Source organism: Pelophylax lessonae (genome assembly GCF_965119305.1).
Source record: "Pelophylax lessonae genome assembly, chromosome: 2".
Taxonomy (NCBI): domain Eukaryota; kingdom Metazoa; phylum Chordata; class Amphibia; order Anura; family Ranidae; genus Pelophylax; species Pelophylax lessonae.
Genome location: NC_138769.1, coordinates 680973266 through 680985917, shown reverse-complemented (window position 1 = coordinate 680985917; position 12652 = coordinate 680973266).

Below are 12652 nucleotides of genomic sequence, written 5' to 3'. Positions count from 1 at the left end.
ATGATTCGCACCATAGCTTGTGGACTCTATAACTTTCACAAAGACCAAATAATATACACTTACTTAGGTTATTTTTACCAAAGATAAGTAGCAGTATAAATTTTGGCCAAAATTTGTGAAGAAAAATGACTAATTTGTAAAATTTTATGACAGAAACAAAGAAAAATTCGTTTTTTCACGATATTTTCAGTCTTTTTTTATTTATAGCACAAAAAATAAAAAACCCAGTATTGATCAAATACCATCAAAAGAAAGCTCTATTTGTGTGAAAAAAAGGACACAATTTTTGTATGGGTACAGTGTTGCATGACTGAGTAATTCTCAGTCAAAGTGTGAGAGCGCTGAAAGCTGAAAATCGGTCTGGGCAGGAAGGGGGTGAAAGTGCACTGTAGGCAAGTGGTTAAACACTATGTAGCTAAAGTTACATGCTGTATATACCGTACATAGTTTGCGAGACCAAGACCTCCTGTGTCACACCTGAAACAAATCAGTCTGGCAGAGCGCCGCTTAGCCATTCATAGGCAGCTTTGTATTCTGTAAATGACTGCAACTCTTCCTCTGATTAAAAACGAAGGGATTTCCAGTATTCCTCTGATTGGCTGAGTCTGAGAGTGTGATGTCATTAGCCCACCCCTCCCACTCAGCCAATCAGAGTAGGCTTTATATTCATTTACACAATACGAAACTGCCTATGAATGCCTGAGCGGTGACCAGCCAGACTCTGTATTGTTCCGGGTGTAAGGCTGGGTTCACACTAGCTGCAGCTACGGCTCACAGCATGGGGTCCCATGCGTCCCTGTTGTTTCAGGTGCGAATCGGGTCCGAGTTTTTGCCTGAACTCAGACCTGAAACAAACCAGAAGATGCACAGAACCCTTCTGCATTTCAGGCCGCCCTGTAACCAGTCACAGTCTCCTGTCATGCGAATTGGATGCGGAGAAACCCACATCGACTTTTCAAAAAAATGGAAGAATGAAAAGGAACACTTTTTAATCAGGATATAGCATCAAGTTAATTAAACATCTGGGATATTGATCTGGTCAGTTAAGTAGCAGAAGGGGTTGGTAATCAGTTTCAGCTGCTTTGGTATTAATTAAATTAACAGGTTCACTAGATGGGCAACAATGAGAGACCTTCCAAAACGGGAATGGTTTTACAGGTAGAGACCACTGAATTTTTTTCCCTATGCCTCTTTTCTGACTGTTTTTCACTAGTTTTGCATTTGGCTAGGGTCAGTGTCAATACTAATAACTTGAGGCGATACCTGGACCCTATAGAGATTTCACAGGCAGTCCAACTCCTCCAGAGTGGCACATCAATACGTGCTATTGCCAGAAGGCTTGCTGTGTCTCAAGAGCATGGAGGAGATTCCAAGAGACAGGCAGTTACACTAGGAGAGCTGGACAGGGCCGTAAAAGGTCCTTAAGCCATCAACAGGACCGGTATCTGCTGCTTTGTGCAAGGAGGTACAGAATGAGCACTGCCAGAACCCTACAAAATGACCTCCAGCAGGCCACTGGTGTAAATGTCTCTGACCAAACAATCAGAAACAGACTTCATGAGGGTGACCAGAGGACCCGACATCCTCTAGTGGGCCCTGTGCTCACTGCCTGGCACCCTAGAGCTGGGTTGGCATTTGCTATGATACACCAGAATTGGCAGCCCCGCCACTGGTGCCCTGTGCTTTTCACAGATGAGAGCAGGTTCACCCTGAGCACATGTGACAGAAGTGGAAGGGTCTGGAGTGTAACGCTCCTGCGTTTCATGTATGGTGTGGATTTTCAGCTGCAGAAATATTCCACTTCAGTAGTCATGTAAGAGAGATGCTGAGATACCATTCCCAACCTCAATGACTCATCATGTGTGGAAGGTCTTAATTTAGCTAGTAAATACACACACTCAACAAGCTGGTTCCTAGAGTGACTTTATGTATGTAGTAACACAGTGATGAAGATTTAAGAGACAGGTTGAGTGGAGGTGGTAGGTGACAAGACACTTGAAGGTAAGACAGTAGCAGATGGATGCAGGTAGGTTTAGCAATCATGTATGGTAGCAGATGACAGAGTAGCAGGTGGACATACAAGAGAGATCAACCCAGTGCAGGAATAAGTAGCAGTAGTCTTAAGAGCAAGCAATCTAGATATGCAGATGTGATAAATAGTCTTTACTATGCAGAGCTAGATAGTGTAAGCTTAGTATAAGTTTATAGAGGGTTCCCCTGCGGGGTACTTAGCACTAATAGCAATACAGCCGAAGGTTGGTTCAGGAGGAGCGGATGATCCGGAAGCGGGATACAGGGATCAGCGCAGCGAGGTTCCGTCAGCGAGGTTTGCTTGCAAGCACGAAAGCTTCAAGCCAAGTTAGCATCCAGGTAAGGGTGTTTGAACGAACACATGTGAGTGAGAACCGGCGATTTAAATAGCCATCCAGTCCGGCGCTGAGTGATGACAGCATCAGTCTTAAAGGGAAACACACCTATATGTGTTTCTTCTATCTAGGTAGATGGAAATCACCCGGAAATAATGTGATAGGAGGCACTGAGAGTGCCAGAACCTTACATGGAGAAGCCATAGAGAACGTTATGCTGTCTGTAAGCATAACTGGTTTAGTGGTGGGTCAGTGATGGTCTGGGGAGGCATATCCATAGAGGAATGCACAGACCTCTACAGGCTAGACAATGGCACCCTGACTGCCGTTAAGTATTGGGATGAAATCATTTGACCCATTGTACGCTGGTGCAGTGGGTCCTTGATTCCTTCTGGTGTATTACAATGCCTGACCTCATGTGGTGAGAGTATGCAGCCAGTTCCTGGAGGATGAAGGAATTGATGCCATTGAATGGCCCCCACGCTCGTCTGACCTAAACACATTAGAACACCTTTGGGACATCGTGTCGGTCCATCCCATGCCGCCAGGTTGCACCTCAGTCTGTCCAGGAGCTCAGCGATGCCCTGGTCCAGATCTGGGGAGAAATACCCCAGGACACCATCTGTCATCTCATTAGGAGCATGCTCTGACGTTATAAGGCATGCATACAAGCAGGTGGGGACCATACAAACTACTGAGTACCATGTTGAGTTGCTTTAATATTTTTGAGCACTGTATTTAAAGAGACAAGAAACATGGACATCAGCTTTAAATTAGGTTTGGGTAGTTGTAAGGGGTCAGAAGTCCAGTCAGGTTTTTTTTTTTTTTGCTATCTGGGGAGATTCACCTTTTTTTTTTGTACTGGTGACTTCTCACCTGGACAAAGTGAAGTTAATACAATACAATTGTCCTCGGATTAGGAATAGGAGGGACATCTTTTCAGGTGAGGGGACTTTCCTCACCTTGGAGTGATATATTCTCATGTCTTGTTGTATGTCTGACACAGGTAGTGAAGGGAAATCTCCCCAATGGACACAGATGGCAAAAAAAATAGATTGTAGAATGTGATCTGTTTGTGGTGCCTTGATTGAAAGTTAGTCTAACTCTAAACGATCTCTGAATGTAGGAATGAAAAGTCTGCCTCCTCCATTCATAGAAGCTGTAGTATGCGACGGAAGGGGAGGACAGAGTCGGCACTCTTAACGCATATGATGGGTTGCTTGGCTCTACTCTCCACTACACTGGAAGATTGCTAGGGTGGGGATCTGAAGAAGAAGAAGATTTCAACTAAAGCAGGTGCCATCAGCACAAAGGGCACATGGCATTGATAGTAAAGCAGGCCATACATGAAGCAAAGTTCTTTCCTGCAACCACGGGGTGACAGGAGAATCCTTCCTGCTGGAATAAAAAAGGTATTTTGCAGTTTATATTTACTAGAACTATTGCATTTCCATGTTCTGTGCACTGTGGGAGACCAGACATAGTGTATGCAGGCTCCTGGGTTTAGTAACACTTTAAACTTTGAATTTCATTAGATAAATGTTTGGAGATCGATTGACAAATCTGAAACTTCATAAAAAGATTGATAAATTTAAAAAAAACTGTGGACCCCAGATTTAAAATGTTTTTACTCTTTCAGCTGATACCACAATTTAACTTTTACATTAAAAAACAGGAGCTATCTACTTGTTTATTGCAGCACTGGGATTCTGGTTTTAATAGCGAGGAAGCAGAAAGTCAGAGACACGTGTCAGGTCCACGGGAAAGCTATTGCTGAACCCAGATCAGAATAAAGGGGTTACTAGTGTAGCACCCTCCTAGATAGGTGCTAGGATAAAAGCATTGTTATGCTCCATGTGCTTATTAGGGGAGCCTGATCTGTTAGTTTTGCCTGTTGCATGTGTCCATGTGTGAGTCACTTGGTCTGAGGGAGTGTCCCCACTGTATCCAATAGTGGAGCCTGTTGGACAGTGGAGGAAACCTAGCCAGTGACACATGGGCTTTTGTAACAGTCCCAGTGTGAGGTAGGGTGACCACGTGTCCCGGATCGCCCGGGACAGTCCCGTATTTGGAGAGTCTGTCCCGGGTCCCGGTCACCCTCATTCCGGGACAATGCAGTGTCCCGGAATGATCTGAGCCCGTGAGCCGCCGTCCGCCGACCGTGAGAACACATGCCGCACTGCCGCTCCGCTCCCCCACCGAACCGGCAGAAAGGAAGAGGAAGTGCGCGGCAGCGCGAGCTGCATTCATACTAGTGCATCATCATCATGTGCTGGTCTGGACTGTACTATGTCCGGCCGCTGGATGAGAGGATGGCTGGCTGGGCTGTACCATGTTAGAGGGCGCTCAGGGCGGGCTGTACAATTCGAGCCAATACGAGAGCAGAGCAGTGAACAGAGGAGTGTATTGTAAATTAATAGAATGTCTGCTGTGCTCTGTGTCACAACAGCGTGAGTTTAAGAGGAGGACAAAACCTGGACAAATGTAAGTTTAACTTTTTAATGGATGAGTGTCCGGGTGTAGGGCCTTAAAGATGTATTTGCACATTGTAAATCTCCTGTCTAAACTAATTGGCAAAAAAAAGTATAAAAAAAATCATCTTTTTTTTTTTTGAGTGGGGGATTAGAGGGGGTGGGGTGTTGCGGGGGGGGGGGGGTGATGTGGTCACCCTAGTGGGAGGGCACAATCGCAGTGCATCCTGGGATTGCTCATAAAAGTCAAGGGCACATGTGAGAGGGCGTCTATTGGCGGGAAGCAGAGTCCCAGGAGGAGAGTGACTGCTGTCTCTCCTCCTGCTGTATAAGGAAGGTGGTTACAGGCAGTTGGTCTAGTGAACCAGGTGTGGAGCTGAGCCATAAGGATCCTGGAAAGCTGACGGTGGAGCTGCAGGCAGAGCCAACTGGTAAAAACAGTGTCCATGAGTACCAGGGGGCTTGCCAAGGGGTCTGCCCAGGAAGGGGGACCACTCCAGTGAAGTCAGAGGATAGAAGGTCGGCTCACACAGTTAGCAATAGTAAAAGGGGTGCCAAGTAGAACCCTGAAGAGCAATAGTAAAGGGGTGCCAAGTAGGGCCCTGAAGAGTAATGCAATACATAGTTTGCCTCTCACATCCTTCACTTCAGTGGTAAGGTGAAGCAGCGGCCTTGCCGCACTCAACTTAGTTAGAAGTCCTCCAGTGTGCATAGTTCATAATGTTAGAGTATCCCACTCATCCCTTCTCCCTTACCAAGTTCTGAAATAAAACAACAAAAAACCAAATCCCCTAAGCTATTTACTCACTGAGCCAAGCACTTAAAGTAATAGGAATTTACAAGTCATTGCTATGGGTAACCCAGGAGGATTCGCTTCAAGCAGCTCCCAAGGGAGTAGTGCTACACTAGGCAAGTGTTCCTGTGGTAATAGTTTACTATTGTTGCCCAAAGCTTCTGGGTGTAAAAATACTGTATACTGTGTATATCAAAAGATGAGTGGCAGAGGCATTTCTGTCCTATTGTTATCCCACATGCACATTACCAGATAGCTAGGTCTGTGCTGGATGTAATCATTTTTTAGCAGTTGTTCTCTTAACCTCAAACAATTTTAGGCCCCTGTCACACTTGTGCGACTTATCCTGCGACTTGGGAATTCAAAGTTGCATAACAAGTCGTACTCCATTATTTCCAATGAGTACTGTTCATATCTGTGCGACTTCAAGTTGCAACGACTTCAAAGTAGCCCCTGCACTACTTTTGGACGATTTTAATGCATTTTTAGGTCCGTAGACATAGGTATGGCTTCAAGTCCAGTCAAAATTGTGGCAAAATCTCTGCAAAAAAATTGCAGTGAAATTGCGTGCTTTTTAGGTCGCATAAGTGTGAAAGGGGCCGTAAAAGGTTCCCGTGTAGTAAAAAGTTGAGAAAGACTGATTTACCTTTAAAGAGGAATTAAACCCTCCTCTGACACTTTTCCCTATAGGTAAGCCTATGATAAGGCTTACCTATAGGTACTGTAAATATCTCCTAAACATGCACCGTTTAGGAGATATTTACCTTAGATGCAGCCAGTGACGTCACTGGCGCACGCGCTCTGAAGGAACGGCCGCTGGTGCCGTTTCTTCAGAGACCCGTGCCGTGACTGTCGGCTCCTGCACGCGTGCGCGGGAGTGACGTCACCGCGGCTCCAGCCAATCAGCAGGATGCCGCGATCCCGGAAGACGGGCGACTGGACATGTCGCCCGTCATAGAGGTGAGCGGACGGCACGGCGGGGGCTCGTTCTAAGGTAAGTATTTCATAATAAGCTAGTATGCGATGCATACTAGCTCATTATGTCTTTCTCTTTCAGCTTGTAAAAAAAAAAAAATAATTGAACTGAGTTTACAACCTCTTTAAATTCAAATATCTGTTATGAAACGAATGGCCCATTTTTAACCTCTTGCCGACCGCCGCAAGTACATATACTGCGGCGGTCAGCCCCGGCCAGGCAAAGTGACGTTATCGGTACGTCACTAGCCTGGGAGCCAATAGCGGGCGAGCGCGCGCCCCCACCCCGGCTCGTTCCCTAACGAGTCCGCGCACGTGACCGGCGGACCCGATGTCCGCCGGTCACTCGCGATCGTCCGCCGTGAAGGGAGAAAGGCAGGCGGCTAATGTAAACAAAGCCGCCTGTCATTCTCCCCTGTGTAAAAATGGAGATCATATGGTTCTACTATGTAGGACCGTTGATCTCTGTTCTTACACCAGTAGCCATGTCCAATCACAGTTAGAAACACGCCCCTAGGGACATACTTAACCCCTCCTTCACCAATAAAGTTAACCCCTTCCCTGCCAGTGTCATTTTGCAGTAACAGTGCATATGTATAGCATTGATTACTGCAGTAATGTCACTGGTACCCCCAAAAGTGTCAAAAATGTCAGTCAAGGGTCCGATCTGTCCGCCGCAATGTCGCAGTCCCGCAAAAAAAATCGCAGATCGCCGCCATTACTCGTTAAAAAAAAAAAAACAACAAAAATCTTTCCCTTAGTTAGTAAACGCAATAACTTTTGCGCAAACCAATCAAAATACGCTTATTGTGATGTTTTTTACCAAGCATATGTAGCAGAAAACAAATTGGCCGAAAATGTAAAAAAATTTAGATTTTTACATTTTTTTGGGGGAATTTCATATAAAAAAATGTGAAAAATGTTATTTTTGCAAAATTGTTGCTCTTTTTTTGTTTATAGCGCATGATCAAAAAATCGCACAGGTGATCAAATACCACCAAAAGAAAGCTCTGTTTGTGGTAAAAAAAGGACGTCAAATTCGTTTAGGTACAGCGTCGCACGACTGCGCAATTGTCCGTTAAAGTCAAGCATTGCCGAATCGCAAAATAGCCCTTGTCAGGAAGGGGGTAAAATCTTCCGGGGCTTAAGTGGTTATTGATCTAAGGAAGAGAGAGTCTAATCCATTTCCCTACTTTTCCTTTAAATTTAATTAGAAACATGCGCAAAACTGAGCCAATCAAACTCATTTTTTGATTATACTATACAAACACTTCTCCGTCAAGGGATTTTGGGATATTGTTAATGAGATTTTAATGACATTCATTTGCAGAACACTTTAATTTCTAAGATGTTACTGAAGCAGTTTAGGTTTTGTGGAATTATTTAAAGAAGTACTGTAGCAGTTTTTTTTTTTTTTTTTTGTTCCTAGAAGTTCATCTGCATGGAATCAGATTAATATTGACATGTAAGGCCCAACTTTTATTAGGTTTTAAAAAGAGAAGGGAAGGGTTGAGCTCTTTATTAGGTTATTTACTTATTTATTTATTTATTTTGCTGCCTCTGTCTCGCTGGGGAGATTTCCTTTCATTTCCTGTGCTGAAGACTCAACGAGAAATTAGAGAAAATCTCTCTAAAGTGAATGGAATTTCCATTTTTGTGATCTGTCACAGGAACAGGTATCCCCTTTTCAGGATTTCCCCCTCACCTCTTGTTCTGAAGAAGCCTCTAAATTTTGGGATTTACCTTATGTCTTTGTGACCATAGTCACCGGGTCAAATAAAGCCGCGAATTTCCCCAGTGGGGACGCAACACACAAAAAATGAACACTTCCCCACTCTATCCAAAACTAAGTTTTTATGTATATTTCAAGTAAATTTAAAGCAATTTGTTTTTCTTTTAATTTACATTTTTAATTACATTTTTAATCTAGAAAAGAGTACAGGATATTTTTTTCCTTAACTATAGAAATAACAATTTTTCTTGAAACAAGTGTTCCTATTAAAAGAAAATAGGAAATTTGTGATTTAATTTGTGAGAATAATCATGAAAGATAGAGGCAATTTAATTTTTTTTTTTTTTTTTTTATGATGTGCCCGCAAAATCCTTAACACTCATTTCTGGGCAAATTTTGAATTGGTTCTAAAGGCTCAAGGTTTTTTTTTTTTTTTTTTTTACTTTTTTGCATTCTCTGCATTAAGGTAAAAAAAAAACTCTCCGGGTGCAGCTTCCCCTTCAGTCCCCCTTATAATTACCTGAGCCCCATCTCCAACCAGCAATGTGCAAGATAGTAGCGGCTCTCCCGACTCTCTCTTCTCATTGGCTCACATAGTAGCAGGAGCAGCTACTGCTGTCAATCACAGTTGAGGAGAGAGTGGGAGTGGGGCTGAGCCATTCTTTATGTGTGAATGAACACACCAGCTGCAGCTTGGGAGCGAGCCTGCTCCAGTGCCCCATAGCAAGAGGCTTGTTATTGGGGGCACTCGGTTGGGAGGGGGGGGAGGAGCAAGAACTGCCAGCCCAAAAAGAAATTTGAATTTGAATAGAATAAATTTAAATAGAAAAGAGAAGAATATATTAGAACAGAATAGAAAATATTAGGATAGAAAATACTACAATAGAATAAACAAATAGAAAAATAATAGAATTCAAAAAACAATTGAATAGAATAGAAAGAATATAAGTATTTTCCAAAATTCAAATAGTATCAATTCAAATTTGAAAAGAATAGATTAGAATATGAATATGGTTATATTCTTTCTATTCTGTTGTTTTTTCTATACTATTCTGTTATTTTCTATTCTAATCTATTCTTTTCCATTCTATTTAAATTGATTCTATTTGAATTTCTGGAAACGGTTACATTCTTTCTATTCTATTCTATTGTTTTTTTTAAGTCTATTCTTTTGTATTCTATTCTTTACTATTCAAATTTCAGATTGTTTTCAAAATAAGATGGTTACATTCTTTCTATTTTATTCTATTCTTTTATTTTATTCTATTCTATTTTTTTATTTTCTATTCTATTTTTTCTGTTTTACTTTATTATATTTTACTCTTTTATCTAACATTATTCTTTTCTATTCTATTATATTTTTTTCTATTCCTTTATCTTCTTTTCTATTTTATTGTCTGTGGAAATTGGAAAACAAATGGAAAACTTTTCACATTTGAAAACTTTTTGAATTCGAAAACTATTCAAAATTAATTTGAAAACTATTTGAGTTTGAATTTGGAAAATTCAAATCAATTTGAATATGAATAAAGAAAACAAATTTAACGAAACAAATTTATGCAAATAACGAATCGAAACAAAAAAAATTTTTTCGTTCTGCACATGTCTACTGTTTTAGTGTCAGCAAAGTGTGGTATTACGTAGTTTCTAAAATTTACAGTGTATTTTTTTAAATCCTTTTTTCCAGCTTTTGTAAGGCAGTCCTTTCTGAGTAACTACAAGTTCTCTGCTTGATGGTGGTAATCAGGGACCAGAGAGGGAGAACTTATCAGTAGGTTCATTCATTTATAGTTATTGCAAAACCGTGAACAAGGAATCTATTTATAAAGACAGGATGCTTGGCACAACACTGAAATACTTAACAATATTCTTGTGCCTGGCACATGTATGAGCAAAGCTAGGAAGAAAAGATTACTTTGCCACTCCAGTAGTTGTGGAACTACAAGTTCAAAATGGCATTTTTAACAACTTGCCGACTGCCGCACGACTATTTACATTGGCGGTCAGCCCCTCTAGGGAGCGAGCGCGCACACCCGGAGGCGTGCTCCCGCGCAGGGCCAGATTAACGTAGGGGCTATTGGAGCTGCAGCTCCAGGCCCCTACCTTTATATAGGCCCCGGGTTGGCCATATTCACTGTTACCGCTCTTCTGTCACTTGTAAACACAGAAGTCTGGCTTCTATGCTCGCTTCCCCAGGCAGCTCCCTCAGAACCTCCCCACACAGCACGAAGGTCGGACAAGGAGGGACAGTTGCCGATGCATGGATGTGTTTATGGGCTTCAGAGACAGCATCCCATGTTGAATTAGGCATGCATGGCTGCACCCTTCCTCCTCTGGGTGCATGCCAAGGCACGGCCCTTAAGGCCCTTCAAAATCCTCAGCACCAAGCCCATGATGCTCTTAATCCGGCCCTGCTCCCGCGTGGTCACGGACCCCCCCGCGCGTGTGACCGGCGGACCCGATGTCCGCCGGTCACTCGGCGATCGTCGCTGCAGAGGGAGAAAGTCAGGCGGCTGATGTAAACAAGCCGCCTGTCATTCTCCCCAGTGTAGAAACAGTGATCATATGGTTCTACTATGTAGGACCGTTGATCACTGTTCCTACAGCTCAAGCCACAGCCAATCACAGTTAGAATCACGCCCCTAGGGACACACATAACCCCTCCCTCTCAAAAAAAGTTAACCCCTTCACTGCCAGTGTAATTTTACAGTAACAGTGCATATATATAGCACTGATTACTGTAGTAATGTCACTGGTAACCCCAAAAGTGTCAAAAATGTCAGTCAAGGGTCCGATCTGTCCGCCGCAATGTCGCAGTACCGCAAAAAAAATCGCAGATCGCCGCCATTATGCGTTAAAAAAAAAACAACAAAAATGACAAAAATCTTTCCCTTTGTTAGTAAACGCGATAACTTTTGCGCAAACCAATCAAAATACGCTTTTTGCGATTTTTTTTATCAAACATATGTAGCATAAAACAAATTGGCCGAAAATGTTAAAAAATTTTGATTTTTACTTTTTTTTTTTGGAATTTCATATAAAAAAATTTGAAAAATATTGCTATTTTTGCAAAATTGATGCTCTTTTTTTTGTTTATAGCACATGATCAAAAAATCGCACAGGTGATCAAATACCACCAAAAGAAAGCTCTGCTTGTGGGGAAAAAAGGACGTCAAATTCGTTTAGGTACAGCGTCGCACGACCGCGCAATTGTCCGTTAAAGTCACGCAGTGCCGAATCGCAAAATAGGCCCTGGTCAGGAAGGGGGTAAAATCTTCCGGGGCTTAAGTGGTTAAATCCACATCAGCTAAAGAATTTCAGAAAGCCTAGACTCTAGGGATGAGTGGAATGATTTTGACAAAAAAATTGTCAAAGCATGTATTCTCAATTTTAGTCGTTGAGCGGCTTAGACAAAATTTGTTGGCATAAAAAATCTTTATTTATTTGGTGATTTTATTTGTGGTGTGGTTTAATTTATTTAATTTAGAGGTCTATTTATAAAGCAGTTAGTTTGACATTTACCATACATCTGCTGCATGTGAATCTTCTAGGTGTATATGTAAATGTGCTGTGAAAGTCACTTTTTAAATACATCCTTATTGCATTTGTGTTTTTTTTTTTAACCACTTAAGGACCGGAAGCTTTTGCTGCTTAATGACCAGCCCCTATTTTGCGATTTGGCACTGCGTTACTTTAACCAACAATTGCGCGGTCGTACGACACTGTACCCAAACGAAATCAACGTCCTTTTTTTTCCCACAAACAGAGCTTTCTTTTGGTGGCATTTGATCACCTGTGCGATTTTTGTGCTATAAACAAAAAAAGAGCGACAATTTTGAAAAAAAAAACAATATTTTTCACTTTCTTCTATATAACATTCCCAAAACAAAAAATGTAAGAATCAAAATTTGTTAACATTTTAGGCCAATTTGTTTACTGCTACATATTTTTAGTAAAAAAATAGCATTAAGCGTATTTTGATTGGTTTGCGCAAAAGTTATTGCGCTTACTAACTATGCAAAAGATTTATGTAATTTTTATTTTTTTTACTAGTAATGGCGGCAATCTGCGATATTTTGCAGGACTGCGACATTGCGGCGGACAGTTCGGACCCCTAACTGACATTTTTGACACTTTTGGGGGTACCAGTGACATTACTACAGAAATCAGTGCTAAAAATATGCACTGTTACTGTAATAGTGACACTGGCAGGGAAGGGGTTAACCCTGTTGGTGATCAAGGGGTTAAATGTAAGCCTAGGGGAGTGATTCTAACTGTGGGGGGGGGGGGAGGGTTGGGCATGCGATCCTATATA